This window comes from Zalophus californianus, chromosome 13 (genome assembly GCF_009762305.2).
Source record: "Zalophus californianus isolate mZalCal1 chromosome 13, mZalCal1.pri.v2, whole genome shotgun sequence".
Classification (NCBI taxonomy): domain Eukaryota; kingdom Metazoa; phylum Chordata; class Mammalia; order Carnivora; family Otariidae; genus Zalophus; species Zalophus californianus.
In genome coordinates, this window is record NC_045607.1 from 59,981,057 (window position 1) to 59,996,323 (window position 15,267).

Below are 15,267 nucleotides of genomic sequence, written 5' to 3' on the forward strand. Positions count from 1 at the left end.
AAAGATTGCCTTTATTGGGGTGAATACTATGGAAACATTATCTTTACTTGTTAAGGAGGTACAATATCTATCTTCCAAAGATAGATCCAAAGCTTTTCAGTATATAAACACCCTTGAAAAGATAGTTTGTAACCCAGTCATGGCTGCTACTTACAAGATATACAGAAACACAAAATATCATTTCCCAACAATTTCCTTCAGAGAGGCTTTGCACTTGCTTCCATTAGGAACCATGGTGGTTACTAACCTGTGAGTATTTTAAATCCTTTCCAGGTTAATTCAGGAGTATCAAGTTCAGTACTCCTTAACTTTTGCTGCAGGATCCAATCCGAATCTCCTAATTACAGTGCTGATACAGCATTTGCTTTTAGAATAAATATTTTCTTTCCCAAATACATAGCCACCATGGCAGGAATCAAGAAAATATAACACCTGTTTTCTGCAAATCTCAGAGAACATATCTTTTATGTATAAGGATCAGCTACCACTCATACCCAGCTAATTTTTGCCCTGTATATGTGCAAACCAGGTGTTGCCTTATATTCTGATGTTTCAAGAGAAGGGAGAAATCTATATTTTGATGGGAAAACACCCAATTTTCAAATGCTGGTGAATTAATTGTAATTGATTAATAATATTTTCAGTAATGTGTGATGCAACAGAGAAACTATAGGGGATAATTATATATTTTATATTTAGGAGCTCATTGGTAACATGCCAATTATGGCCCCATTCACAAAGATTTCATGGCATTTTATATACCTCCCCTACTATATAACACATCACATTGATTCATGATTGTTTTTTCAATTTAGATAAAATTTATTTATTGTCTTGGAGGAAATTAAACTGAAGCCTTTGGGAGTAATCTTTTGTACTAAACAACTGAACCCCAGTGGCTCAGTCAGTTAAGCGTCTGCCTTCAGCTCAGGTCATGGTCCTAGGGTCCTGGGATCAAGCCCCACATCAGGCTCCCTGTTCAGGGGTGGGGATCTGCTCCCTCTGCCCCTCCTCTCTGCTTGTGTTCTCTCTCTCTCAAATAAATAAATAAATAAAAACCTTTTAAAAAAATAAAACTAAAAATAAACAGAAATCATTATTTCGTCATCTGACAAGTACAATTTATATGTTATGTAGTTTTCTACCAGCTAACATCCTCAAAAACATCAGGGTAAGTGAAAAAAAGGCAAACATCAAGGAACATACAGTGTATGGTTATGTTTATATGCAATAGATAAATGAAGTACCGTAGTGGTTACCTAGACAAGAGGCGGAATTCCTTATACTAATAATCATATTAATATAAATATACTAATACCCACCTTAAAAAAAACAAAGTTGACATCCAGGTGAGACTTGCAGAAAGCCTCATGGCACACAAGAATGTCTAATCAGTGTTTGAAAATCATTGTCGAAACTTTTATTTTAACCATTATGTCACATTCCATAGTTCAAAAAGGTCCATAATTGTCTCTCGGGAGTTCTAAAGACTTTCCCCTGCAGGAGGTCACATGGAGAAGGATCTCGGAATCTTCTGGTTGTCTGTACTAGCACCGTTCTTAACCACAAAGAAACACAGGAGACTTCCTTGGGTCTTGCTTATGACCAGATATATATTTTTTTATTATATTACAAAGTGTGTTGATTTTATAGATAAGTTTGGGGAGAATCAACATCTTAAAAATAGAAATATCTCTCAGTTTTGTATGTCAACCTTGTATTTTACAGCCATAAACTTATTCAACACTTATTCAACTAGCTTTTTTTTTTTAAATATAGATTTCTTCAGATTTTCTATGTAGACAGTCATGCTGTCTGTGAATAAAGATCAGTTTATTTCTTCCTTTCTATCTGGGGGCCTCTTTTTTAAATTTTATTATTACACAAAATAAGACTTAAATAGAAGTGGTAAGAACAGACATCCTTACCTTGTTTCTAATTAGAGGAAGAAGGCCTTCAGTCTTTGAACATTAAGTGTGAAGTTAGCTACAGGCTTTTGGTAAATTCCATCTATTGGCAAAGATATTACTTTCTATGCCTAGTTTGCTGCAGGTGTTTTTATACTATGAATGAATGTTGATATCAATTTCTGGCTTATTTTCAAATCTTGAACCACTCTTGCATTCTTCAGAAAATCCCCATTTGGTTAGGATGTGTTTTCACATCAATACATTGCTGGATTTGATTTGCTATTATTTTTTTGAGGATGTTTACATATATGATCATGAGAGATATTGGTTTGTAATTTTCTTTTCCTGTGATATCTTTATCTGATTTTAGTATTAGCATAATGCTAGCCTCATAAAGTAAGCTGGCAAGTATTCCCTATTCTCCTATATTTTGGAAGAATTTGTGTGGAATTGTTTTATTGTTAAGTGATTGAATTTACTGAGGAACACATCTAGACCTGGAGTTTTCTTTGTTGGAAGGTTTTAAATTCTCATTTAATTTCTTTAATTGGCATAGGATTATTCAGGCCATTTGTTTCTCCTGAGTGAGCCTTGATACTTTGTGTCCTAAAAAGAACTAGTTCATTTTATCTAAGCTGTTGAATTTATGGTCATTAGGTTGATATTCCCCTTATTATCCTTTTAATGTATATAAGATTGGAGATCATGTCCCCCTTTTAATTCTTGATTTTGTGCCTTCTTCCCACCTCCTCCTTTGATCAGTCTGGATAGAGGTTTATCAACTTTATTGATCTGTTTTATAAGTGTCTTTTGGTTTTACTGAATTCTTTATTTTTTTCTACTTTCCAAATTATTTATTTCTGCTCTTACCTTTATTATTTTCTTCCTTTTGCTTGTTCTTCTCTTTCTAGGTTCTTAAGATGTAAGCTAAGCTTAGGTAATTAACTTGAGACTTTCTTCATTTCTAATATAATCATTCAATGCTATAAATTTCCCACTACATACTTCTATAACTACATCCCACAAATTTTGATATGTTGTTTTATTTTCATTTTTATTCAGTTCAAAATGCTTCTAATTTCCCTTGTGACTTCTTGTTTATCAATGGCTTGCTTATAACTGTTACAAACAGTTACAAACAACTGTTAACTGTGTTATTTAATTATAAATACTGGGAAATTTTTTGGATTTTTCAAATTACTGATTTCTATTTTTTTATTTAACAATCCTGCTGTCTCCATTCCCCCTTTTTTTAAACTTTATTTTATTATGTTATGTTAATCACCACACATTACATCATCAGTTTTTGATGGGAGTGTTCCAGGATTCATTGTTTGCATAATACCCAGTGCTCCATTCAATACATGCCCTCTTTAATACCCATCACCAGGCTAACCCATCCCCCCACGCCTTCCCCTCTAGAACCCCCCAGTTTGTTTCTCAGAGTCCATAATCTCTCATGGTTCATCCTCCACTCCGATTTCCACCCCTTCATTTTTCCTTTCCTACGATCTTCTTTTTTTTTTTTAACATATAATGTATTATTTGTTTCAGAGGTACAGGTCTGTGATTCAACAGTCTTACACAATTCACAGCACTCACCATAGCACATACCCTCCCCAATGTCTGTCATCCAGCCACTGCATCCCTCCCACACTCCACCACTCCAGTAACTCTCAGTTTGATTCCTGAGATTAAGAATTCCTCATATCAGTGAGATCATATGATACATGTCTGTCTCTGGTTGACTTATTTCACTTAGCATAATAGACTCCAGTTCCATCCATGTCGTTGCAAAAGGCAAGATTTCATTTTTTATGGCTGCATAATATTCCACTGTGTGTGTGTGTGTGTGTGTGTGTGTGTGTGTGTGTGTGTGTGTATATACCATTTCTTCTTAATCCATTCATCTGTTGATGGATATCTTGGCTCTATCCATAGTTTGGCTACTGTGGACATTGCTGCTATAAACATTGGGGCACATGTACCCCTTCAGATCACTTCTTTTACATCTTTGGGGTAAATACCCAGTAGTGCAATTGCTGGGTCATACAGTAGCTCTATTTTCACCTTTTTGAGGAACATCCATACTGTTTTTCAGAGTGGCTAAACCAGCTGACATTCCCACCAACACATAGGAGGATTTCCCTTTCTCCACATCCTCGCCAACATCTGTCATTTCCTGACTTGTTAAATTTAGCCATTCTGACTGGTGTGAGGTGGTATCTCATTGAGGTTTTGATTTGGATTTCCCTGATGCCGAGTGATGTTGAGTACTTTTTCATCTGTCTGTTGATCATTTGAGTGTCTTCTTTGGAAAAATGTCTGTTCATGTCTTCTACACATTTCTTGACTGCATTACTTGTTCTTTGGGTGTTGAGTTTGAGCAGTTTTTATAGATTCTGGATACTAGCCCTTTATCTGATATGTAATTTGCAAATATCTTCTCCCACTCTGTCAGTTGTCTTTTGGTTTTGTTGACTGTTTCCTTTGCTGTGCAAAAGCTTTTTATCTTGATGAGGTCCCAATAGTTCATTTTTGCCCTTGCTTCCCTTGCCTTTGGTGATGTTTCTAGGAAGAAGTTGCTGCGGCAGAGGTCGAAGAGTTTGCTGCCTGTGTTCTTCTATAGGATTTTGATGGATTCCTGTCTCACATTGAGGTCTTTCAACCATTTTGAGTGTTTTTTTGTGTGTGGTGTAAGGAAATGGTGCTGTATCATTCTTCTGCTTGTGGCTGTCCAATTTCCCCACACCATTGGTTGAGGAGACGATCTTTTTTCCATTGGATATTTTTTCCTATCTTGTCAAAAATGAGTGGACCATAGAGTTGAGGATCGATTTCTGGGCTCTCTATTCTGTTCCATTGATCTATGTGTCTATTTTTGTGACAGTACCATACTGTATTGATGATTACAGCTTTGTAATAGAGCTTGAAGTCTGGAATTGTGATGCCCAACGGCTTTGTTTTTCTTTTTAACATTCCTCTGGCTATTCCGGATATTTTCTGGTTCCATACAAATTTTAGGAATATTTGTTCCATTTATTTGAAAAAGTTGATGGTATTTTGATAGAGATGGCTTTAAATGTGTAGATTGCTCTAGAGAGCATTGACATATTCACAGTATTTGTTCTCCCAATCCATGAGCATGGAACATTTTCCCATTTCTTTGTGTCTTCCTCAATGTATTTCATGAATATTTTATAGTTTTCTGAGGACAGATTCTTTGCCTCCTTGGTTAGATTTATTTCAAGATATCTTATGATTTTGGATGCAATTGTAAATGGGATTGACTCCACAATTTATCTTTCTTCTGTCTTGTTGGTGTATAGGAATGCCACTGATTTCTGTGCATTGTGTATCCTGCCAATTTAATGAATTCCTGTATGAGTTCTAGAAGTTTTGGGGTAGAGTCTTTTGGGTTTTCCACATGAAGTATCATATCATCTACAAAGAGTGAGAGTTTGACTTCTTCTGTGCCAATTCGGATGCATTTTATTTCTTTTTGTCGTCTGATTGCTGTGGCTAGGACTTCAAGTACTATGCTGAATAGCAGTGGTGATAGTGGACATTCCTGCTGCGTTCCTGAACTTAGGGGAAAAGCTCTCAGTCTTTCCCCATTGAGAATGATATTCGCTGTGGGTTTTTCATAGATGGCTTTTATGATCTTGAGGTATGTACACTCGATCCCTATACTCTGAAGAGTTTTGATCAAGAAATGATGCTGTACACTGTCAAATGCTTTTTCTGCATCTATTGAGAGGATCATATGGTTCTTGTTCTTTCTTTTATTAATGTATTGTATCACAATGATTGATTTGTTGATGTTGAACCAACCTTGCAGACCAGGGATAAATCCCACTTGGTCGTGGTGAATAATCCTTTTAATGTACTGTGGGATCCTATTGGCTAGTATTTTGGTGAGATTTTTGCATCCATGTTCATCAAAGATATTGGTCGGTAATTTTCCTTTTTGATGGGGTGTTTGTCTGGTTTGGGAATCAGGTAGTGGTGGCCTCATGAGTTTGGAAGTTTTCCTCCCATTTCTATTTTTTGGAACAGTTTCAGAAGAATAGGTATTGATTCTTCTTGAAATGTTTTGTAGAATTCCCCTGAGAAGCCATCTGGCCCTGGGCTTTTGTTTGTTGGGAGATTTTGGATGACTGCTTCAATTTCCTTAGTGGTTATAGGTCTATTCAGGTTTTCTATTACTTTCTGGTTCAGTTTTGGTAGTTGATACATCTCTAGGAATGCATCCATTTCTTCCAGATTACCTAATTTGCTGGCATAGAGTTGCCAATAATATGTCCTTATAATTATTTGTATTTCTTTATTGTTGGTTGTGATCTCTCCTCTTTCATTCATGATTTCACTTATTTAGGTCATTTCTCTTTTCTTTTTGAGAAGTCTGGCCAGGGGTTTATCAATTTTGTTAATTCCTTCAAAGAACCAGCTCCTAGTTTCGTTGATCTGTTCTACTGTACTTTTGGTTTCTATTTCATTGATTTCTGCTCTGATCTTTATTATTTCTCATTTCCTGTTGCGTTTAGGCTTTATTTGCTGTTCTTTCTCCAGGTCCTTTAGGTGTAGGGTTAGGTTGTGTATTTGAGACCTTTCTTGTTTCTTGAGAAAGGCTTGTATTGCTATATATTTTCCTCTTAGGCCTGCATTTGCTGCATCCCAAAGATTTTGGACACTTGTGTTCTCATTTTCATTTGTTTCCATGATTTTTTCTAAATTCTTCTTTAATTTCCTGGTTGACCCATTCATTCTTTAGTAGGATGCTCTTTAGCCTCCATGTAATTGAGTTCTTTCCTCCTTTGCTCTTATTATTGAGTGCTAGTTTCAAAGCATTGTGGTCTGAAAATATGCAGGGAATGATCCCAATCTTTTGGTACCAGTTGAGACCTGATTTGTGACCTAGGATGTGAACAATTCTGGAGAATGTTCCATGGCCACTCGAGAAGAATGTGTATACTGTTGCTTTGGGATGGAATGTTCTGAATATATCTGTGAAGTCCATTTGGCCCAGTGTGTCATTTAAAGTCTTTATCTCCTTGTTGATCTTTTGCTGAGATGATCTGTCCATTTCAGTGAGGGGGGTGTTAAAGTCCCCTACTATTATTGTATTGTTGTTGGTGTGTTTCTTTGCTTTTGTTATTAATTGGCTTATATAATTGGCTGCTCCCATATTAGAGGCATAGATATTTATAATTGTTAGATCTTCTTGCTGGATAGACCCTTTAAGTAGGATATAGTGTCCTTCCTCATCTCCTATTATAGTCTTTGGTTTAAAATCAAATTTGTGAAATCAAATTTTAAAATCAAATATCACCCCAGCTTTCTTTTGGTGTTCATCAGCATGGTAAATTGTTTTCCACCCCCTCACTTTCAATCTGGGGGTATCCTTGGGTCTAAAATGAGTCGTTTGCAGACAGCATATCAATGGGTCTTGTTTTTTTATCCAATCTGATACCCTGTGTCTTTTGATTGGGGAATTTAGCCCATTTACATTCTGGGTAACTGTTAAAAGATATAAATTTAGTGCCATTGTATTGCCTGTAAGGTTACTGCTATTGTGTATTGTCTGTGTTCATTTCTGGTCTGTTACTTTTAGGCTCTCTCTTTGCTTGGAGGACCCCTTTCAGTATTTTTGTAGTGCTGGTTTCATGTTTGCAATTTCCATTAGTTTGTGTTTGTCCTGGAAGCTTTTTATCTCTCCTTCTATTTTCAATGACAGCCTACCTGGATATAGTATTCTGGCTGCATATTTTTCTCATTTAGTGCTCCGAATATATCATGACAGTCCTTTCTGGCCTGCCATGTCTCTGTGGATAGGTCTGTTGCCAATCTAATGTTTCTACCATTATAGGTTACAGAACTCTTTTTCTGAGCTGCTTTCAGGATTTTCTCTTTGTCTGTGAGAATTGTAAGTTTTACTATTAGATGTCGGTTTGTTGACCTATTTTTATTGATATTGAGGGGGGTTCTCTGTGCCTCCTGGATTTTGATGCCTGTTTCTTTCCCCAAATTAGGGAAATTCTCTGCTATAATTTGCTCCAATATACCTTCTGCCCCTCTCTCTCTTTCTTCTTTTCCTGGGATCTCAATTATTCTAATGTTGTTTCATCTTATGGTATCACTTATCTCTCAAATTCTACCCTCGTGATCCAATAGTTGTTTATCTCTCTTTTTCTCAGCTTCTTCATTTTCCATCATTTGGTCTTCTATATCACTAATCATCTCTTCTGCCTCATTTATCCTAGCACTTAGAGCCTCCATTTTTTATTGCACCTCATTAATAGCCTTTTTGATTTCAACTTGGTTAGATTTTAGTTCTTTTCTTTCTCCAGAAAGGGTTTCTCTAATACCTTCCATGCTTTTTTTCAAGCCCAGCTAGTATCTTTGAAATCATCATTCTGAACTCTAGTTCCAACTTCATACTAATGTCAGTATTGATTAGGTCCCTGACATTTGGTACTGCCTCTTGTTCTTTTTTTTTTTGAGGTGATTTTTTCCATTTTGTCATTTTGTCCAGAGGAGAATAGATGAATGAGAGAACAAAATGCTAACAGGGTAACAATGACCCCAGAAAATTATACACTAAACAAATCAGAAGAGACCTGAAACTGGGGGAAAAGAAAGGGAAAGAAAGAAAGAAAAGAAAAAGAAAAAGATAAAAAAACAAACAAACCAACAAGAAACAGAATATGATCAGATATGATCAGACTGGTGCATAGATCTGTGCCACACACTAGATTTTGGGTGTATTTTGGTCTGTTAGAAGAAAGTGCCTCCCAAAATTTTAAAGAAAGAAAAGTTTATATATGTACAAAAATAAGGGTAAATACAGTGAAGGGATGGAATATGACTGTGAAGATGAAAATTATAAAAGATTTTATAAAAGGAATTGATAAGATAAGAAGCTGGTTGAAAAAAGAAAGAAGAGGATTTAACAAAAAACAAAACAAGGGAGAGAATGTGATCAGGTAGGAGACTAGAACAAAGCCATACACTAGAGATTTAGGATATATTTTGGTCTGGTAGAAGAAACTGTATCCCAAAATTTTAAAGAGAGAACAACTTATATATATATACCAAAATTAAGGTTAACTACTATGAAGGGATAGAATATGACTCTGAAAATGAAAAATAAAAAAGATTTTTTTAAAAAAGGGATTGATAAGTTGTTGGTTGAAAAAGGGAAAAAGAAAAAAATCAAAGAAAGAAAAAGAAAAAGAAAAAAATGAAAAAAATTAACTGTGAAAGACTAAAGAATCATGGGGAAAAAAGCCATGAATTCAATGTGCAGTATTTCCCTAGTGCTGGAGTTCTGCTGTTCTCATTGATCATGATCGGTAAACTTGGTCTTAGCTGGCTGTTCTTGTTGATCTTCTGGGGGAAGGGCCTGTTGCAGTGGTTCTCAAATGTCTTTGCTGGAGGTGGAATTGCCCTGCCCTTTCCGGGTCCAGGCTAGGTAATCTGCTGGGGTTTGCTCTTGGGAGCTTTTGTTCCCTGCAAGCTTTCCATACATCTTTGGAGGACGAAAGAGAAAATGTTGGCCTCCCAATCTCCGCCACAGAGGAGCCAAGAACTCAGGGCCCCACTCCTCAGTGAGACCCCAGAGAAAAGGAGTCAATCTTTCCTGTTCCCTGGTCTCCAGCCGCACTCCGTGCTCACCTGGCCTATGACTGAGCATTTTTATCTCTGACACACAGCCCTGTTTGGAGTCTCCAAAACCAACAGATTCCTGTGGTGTGCTCCCGCGCCACTTCTCCCAGGGAGAAAAGGGAGTCTCCCCAGATCTGCTGCTTGTTGGGTCCCTGCTGTAAGTGCAGTGGCCTGACTATGCCGCAGATCAGGGTTTATGGCAACCCCAAGCTGAGAGCCCTCTCCTTGGCTCCCTCTCTGCAGCCCGCTTCCCTGCTCTGATACCTGGGAACTCTGCTGTACTAAGGCGCCCTGGTCTTCCTGTGACCCCTACGGTCCTGAGACCACACTGTCCAGTGAAGTTTCCACCCCCCGCTTGGCCACTAGAGCAACGTCCCTCAGCAGAGCTGAATTCTAAAAGTTTTGATTTTGTGCTCTGCTGCTCTATCACTTGCCCATAGCTGGCTGATGGAGGCTCCCTCCCCCTGAGGTCTATCTTCCCGAATATTGCCTCGGGTTCACTTCCCCACACATTCTACCTTCCAGAAAGTGGTCGTTTTTCTGTTCAGATTTGCTGCTATTCTTTTCTTCAATCTCCTGTTGAGTTTGTAGGTGTTCAGAATGATTTGATCCCTTTCCAGCTGAATTCCTGGGACCAGACAAAATTTAGGTCTCCTAATCCTCCGCCATCTTGTTCTTCCCCCTGATGTCTACTTTAATAAGTTATGGAAAGAAAACATTATTTATGTAATTTCTTTTATTTTACATTTTTCAGGTTTATTTTATGGCCCATGATATAGTCTATTATGGTGAATATTCTTTATGCAATTAAAAATAATAGGTGTTTTGTGCTTGTTGGATGGAGTGTTTTATTTGTACCAATTAAGTCAAGTTAGTTAATAGTGTTACTCAGACCTCCTACAACTTACTGATTTTCTACCTCATTTTTCTATCATTTGTTAAGCAAAGAACATCAAAGTTTTCAGTTAAGATTGCAGATTTATTTATCTTATCTCCTTTCAGTTCCACTAGTTTTTGCTGCATGTATTTTGAAGCTCTGGTGTTAGGTGCTTACACATGTAAGATTGTTATGTCTTTCTGGTGATTTGACCCACTTTTCACTGTGGAATGTTTCTCTTCATCCCTGTTCAGAAACATACATTGTCTGATACCAAAATAGCCCACTTCAACTTTCTTTTGGTTTGTACTTACAGAAAATACCTTTTCTTACACTTTTACTTGTAACCTAGCTATGTCCTTTTATTTACAGTGGGCTTCTTTTCAATAGCATTTTAACCCAATCTGAAAATTTTTGTATTTTAATTGGTGTGTTTAGAACATTTATATTTGATGAAATAATTGATATGGTTGGAGATCATCATAATTTTTAATTTGTGTCTCTAAATTCTTAAGTATTAACCATCTTTATATTTAAAGCACACTGCACACAATGCAAACTCAGTGGATGTTTATTAAGTTCATATTTCTTTCAGATCCATTGTCTTTTTCCCTGTACTATAGATTTGTTCTAAATATCATATCTCTAATATTTCCAAATCATAGCTTTCTTCATATAAGTTATAAGTGAAGAAAATAGCTATTATGCTTAGTTTCTAAATCACATTTTCTTATGACTATATTTCACATACCCATGCAGATTAAAAGTAATATAGTAGCTGCTGAATATCAATCAGTGAATATTAGATCACTTATCATTCATCTACTTATTACATGCTGTACTTTTGATAATTATGAGTCCATTGAAACAGGAAGAAAAAAAGGAATAAATTTATACATGCCTTGCTGCAGAAATCAGTAGCAGCATATGGTCATGAATAAAGTATCACCATTTCAGTATCTGTGTCTGCTTTAGTTCTCAGTAGTATTATCTGTAGAGAAGACCTTTGCTTTACAACAGAGAATACTCTTAGCATTTGAAAAAGCATTATTTCTGAGAAGTAGAAGTACATGATAGTGGTTTAACATTAGCATGTTTATAACAATAGTGAGCTTCGTGTTTTGTTTTCATTCAAAACACTATTAACCTTCCCCCCTGGAAAATAAAAGTTTAATTTAGGAGCAAATGTTCTACAGAGGCATTACTTTCTCACTGGAGGAGAATCCCAAAGGTGAACAGAGAGATAAGAAGGTTGCAGAGATAATCAGTAACCAGTGTATAATCCTGGCAGATAGACTGTGACATTAGAGAGATAAGGGGGAAAAATAATATTTTAATTTAGTGATCTTGGTGTGTCTTATTCCCACACCCCACACAACAACCAATTGATTCTTAAGCATGACGGTAAATAATATATAGACTAATCCCGAAAGTAAGCAATATCTGATTTGCCCCAAACCTCAGGAAGCTCAGTGTTCCAGGGTATCATACACTACGCCATTAGCTTGTTCTATTAGGTTTTGTTTAGTTTTTTTTGTGAATGAGAATTTGCGCAGTGTTTGTTACTGTTTGCTTTATATTTAAGTCACTCTCCATGACTACTCATTTACTTACTCCCCAATGGCGTATTTGGAACTGTCCTAGGTGCTGATAGGACTCTTGGTCTGCAAAAGCAGCTTTGGTTGGGGCGCCTGGGTGGCTCAGTTGGTTAAGCGACTGCCTTCGGCTCGGGTCATGATCCTGGAGTCCCGGGATCGAGTCCCACATCGGGCTCCCTGCTCAGCAGGGAGTCTGCTTCTCCCTCTGACCCTCTTCCCTCTCGTGCTCCTATCTCTCGTTCTCTCTCTCTCAAATAAATAAATAAAATTTAAAAAAAAAAGCAGTTTTGGTTTTTTTTTTTAAGATTTTATTTGTTTGACAGAGAGAGATACAGCGAGAGAGGGAACACAAGCGGGGGAGTGGGAGAGGGAGAAGCAGGCTTCCCACCAAGCAGAGAGCCCGATGTGGGGCCCGATCCCGGGACCCCGGGACCATGACCTGAGCCAAAGGCAGACGCATAATGACTGAGCCACCCAGGTGCCCCGAGAACCATTTTTAATTATAGTGGGACAATTGCCCATATTAAAGTTACCAAGAATGCTTCCAAGACTATTGAAGTCTAGGAAATAATTTGCAATAGTAAAAATGTATTTTTTTATTAATAAAACTTTAATCAGAATCAGAATCTTACCATGATTGGAGATCTACCAGAAATGCAGAACTCCAGAAAGATGTGCCAATATTAGTAAGAAAAAAATTTTTGATTTCTCAGTGTTGTCAATGGAATAAGATATCATCCAAAACTCATTAAGAGTTATTTCAAATGTGCAGTAACTCAATTGGAAGGATGCAACTTTAAATTAGTGATGTTTTGAGCAAAGGTATAGCCTTGTTCAAGAGCCATCATTAGTATTACCCCACTTCAGAATACTGAAATGTTTTTCAAGTTTGTATAAAAGTGCCAGGCTGCCCAATATTATTGTTTTATCTGAAGCTGCTGTCTGTCAACCAAAACTCAGGCTTAAAAAAATCACAATTACATCCAGTCCAGACTTAAGTAATATTGACATCTTCACTAATCTACCTGGGCATGATTAGAAATGTGTGATATTTAACAAGCCATTATCAAGAAGAAGGAGGAGGAGGAGAAGAAGAAAAAGAAGAAGAAGAAGAAGAAGAAGAAGAAGAAGAAGAAGAAGAAGAAGAAGAAGAAGCAGCCACCATTATTCATGTGGTCCAGTCCCAGAATGATTTTGTGACTAAAGACATACAGTTCATAATCGAAAACAATTTGAGGATCCTGACACTGGGCAGCGCCCAGTGAAGTGGTTGCAGCTGCCTTGGGTAATGGCAGGGGCAGTGGCTTTGGGTCTTAAGTCATAGATGGATGGATAGTTCCAGGTGCTGGGAGTGGACTGAGCCATTTAGGGCTCCTACATCTTGGTGTCCCGCAGGAGGAGGAGGAAGAAGAGAAGCGGGACTCTACAGGGTATCCTCCTTACCTTCTTGGAAGAAGATTCTCTTCTTAACAACTGCAAGGATATTGTGGAACTATGGTTGGAAAGTCAGAATGTTCTTACCAAAGTGAAAAAAAAAAAAGATGAGATACAGGCCATTGCCACCTAAATTTAGAAGCAGGCACAGATTGTGGTGAAGCCCAGGATGGGGAGAAGCAGAGAAAAGCTGCACTCCTGGCTTAGTATGCTGGTGTGACAGATGCAGAAGATGAGAAGAATGAGAAGGATGATTCAGGTGCCACCACAATGAAACTTGGTTCTGATAAATCTCTATTCTGAAACACCAATGTGGAAGATGTCCTCAATGCCAGAAAACTGGAGTAAGACCCGCTTTGGGATGAGTCCCAAAGAAGGAAGGAACAGGACAGGCTGCAGAGGGAGAGAGACAAACTATCTAAGCAGGAATGCAAGGAAAAGGAAAAAGAAAAGGGCACAAAGAGGGAAGTGGAAGCGATAACTTTGGTCCACTGTTTTTTTTCTCTTCATGGAGTTGATCAAAGGGAGAACTGATTGTGCACAAGTATATTTAAGAGAAATGAGGGAACAAACAAAATTATTTCCCAAGGCATTTCCCTCTGTTTACATGGTCCAAAGGAAAATCACAAACACTTCTAATTACAAAATGTGCCATGTCTCTGTGGTGTGGATAGTCAGATTATTGTAGTTGATGTCTGTACCAAAGATCTGGAATGGGGGCAATTTTTGTATTTTAACTGAAGTCCTGGCTCCTTTTGGCTACTTCAAAAGATAAATAGCAGAAATATTCAGAAAGGTGGCAGTTACAGTTTTCATCTTGAAGGAGCAGAATCATGACCACTCCTTTCCTGAGTTGAAATGTGGGAGTATAAAGTACTTTGAAAGTAGTATTCACCCCTTAATGTATTGTTTTATGGATGAAATAGAAAGTTTATGAAGAGCCTACCTGGATCCAGATACTATGTTAACATGGCAATGAACTATGAAAATGGAAGAAACTATGTGGTAGATGTTCTAGATTTGAGAATTTTTTTGTTGTTGTTAAGTTTCAGCCCATGGGAGGAAAAGAAGTATCTTTTTAAGTAGAAATAGTTAAATATTTTTCCTCATCTAGGCTATGATTTTGAAGAATGATGTGTATTGGGTGGAAGGATATCATTGTTAGCTAGATCCATTTTTATAACCATGAGTTCTTTTGACTGTTAGTAGAGATTTTATTCCTGATCTGCCCTTAAACATGAATATAAAGAACTGATAATTACAGGTTGAGAGAAACTGCAGGAACCATGTGTTTAAGAAAGAAACACTGGAAATCTCTGCGAACACAAAGATATTTAAGAGTGTACAGTGTGGGTGCTCAACAAATTTATTTAATGAGTGAATGGAAAATGAACAGGAAAAATGAGCAGGAACTCTCTCCATTTCTACTTTTGTCACACGCCACATTCATTTGTAAATAAGGCCTTTCTCTACTTCAGGCAGCAGACTGTCAAAAAGCCTGAAGGGAGCAATCTCCCAGACAAGTCAGAAAATAGGTATTTTATCCCTGAGGTTGGCAAACTACTGCAGGCAAGCAAATTTGGCCCCATCTGTTTTTGTATGGTGCAAGTCAACAATGGATTTTGCATTTTTAAAAGGTTGTAAAAGAACAGCTATGTGACAGGGTGCCTTGGTGGCTCAGTTGGTTAAGTGACTGCCTTCAGCTCAGGTCATGATCCTGGAGTCCCGGGATCGAGTCCCGCGTCAGGCCGCCTGCTCGGCGGGGAGTCTGCTTCTCCCT

The 15,267-nt window shown here is 37.5% G+C and overlaps 1 pseudogene; it reads left to right on the forward strand.

Annotated features, from left to right (window-relative positions):
- Positions 1-13,852, forward strand: part of LOC113934109 — a 40,083-nt pseudogene extending 26,231 nt beyond the window's left edge.
- Positions 13,853-15,267: the final 1,415 nt, after the last annotated feature.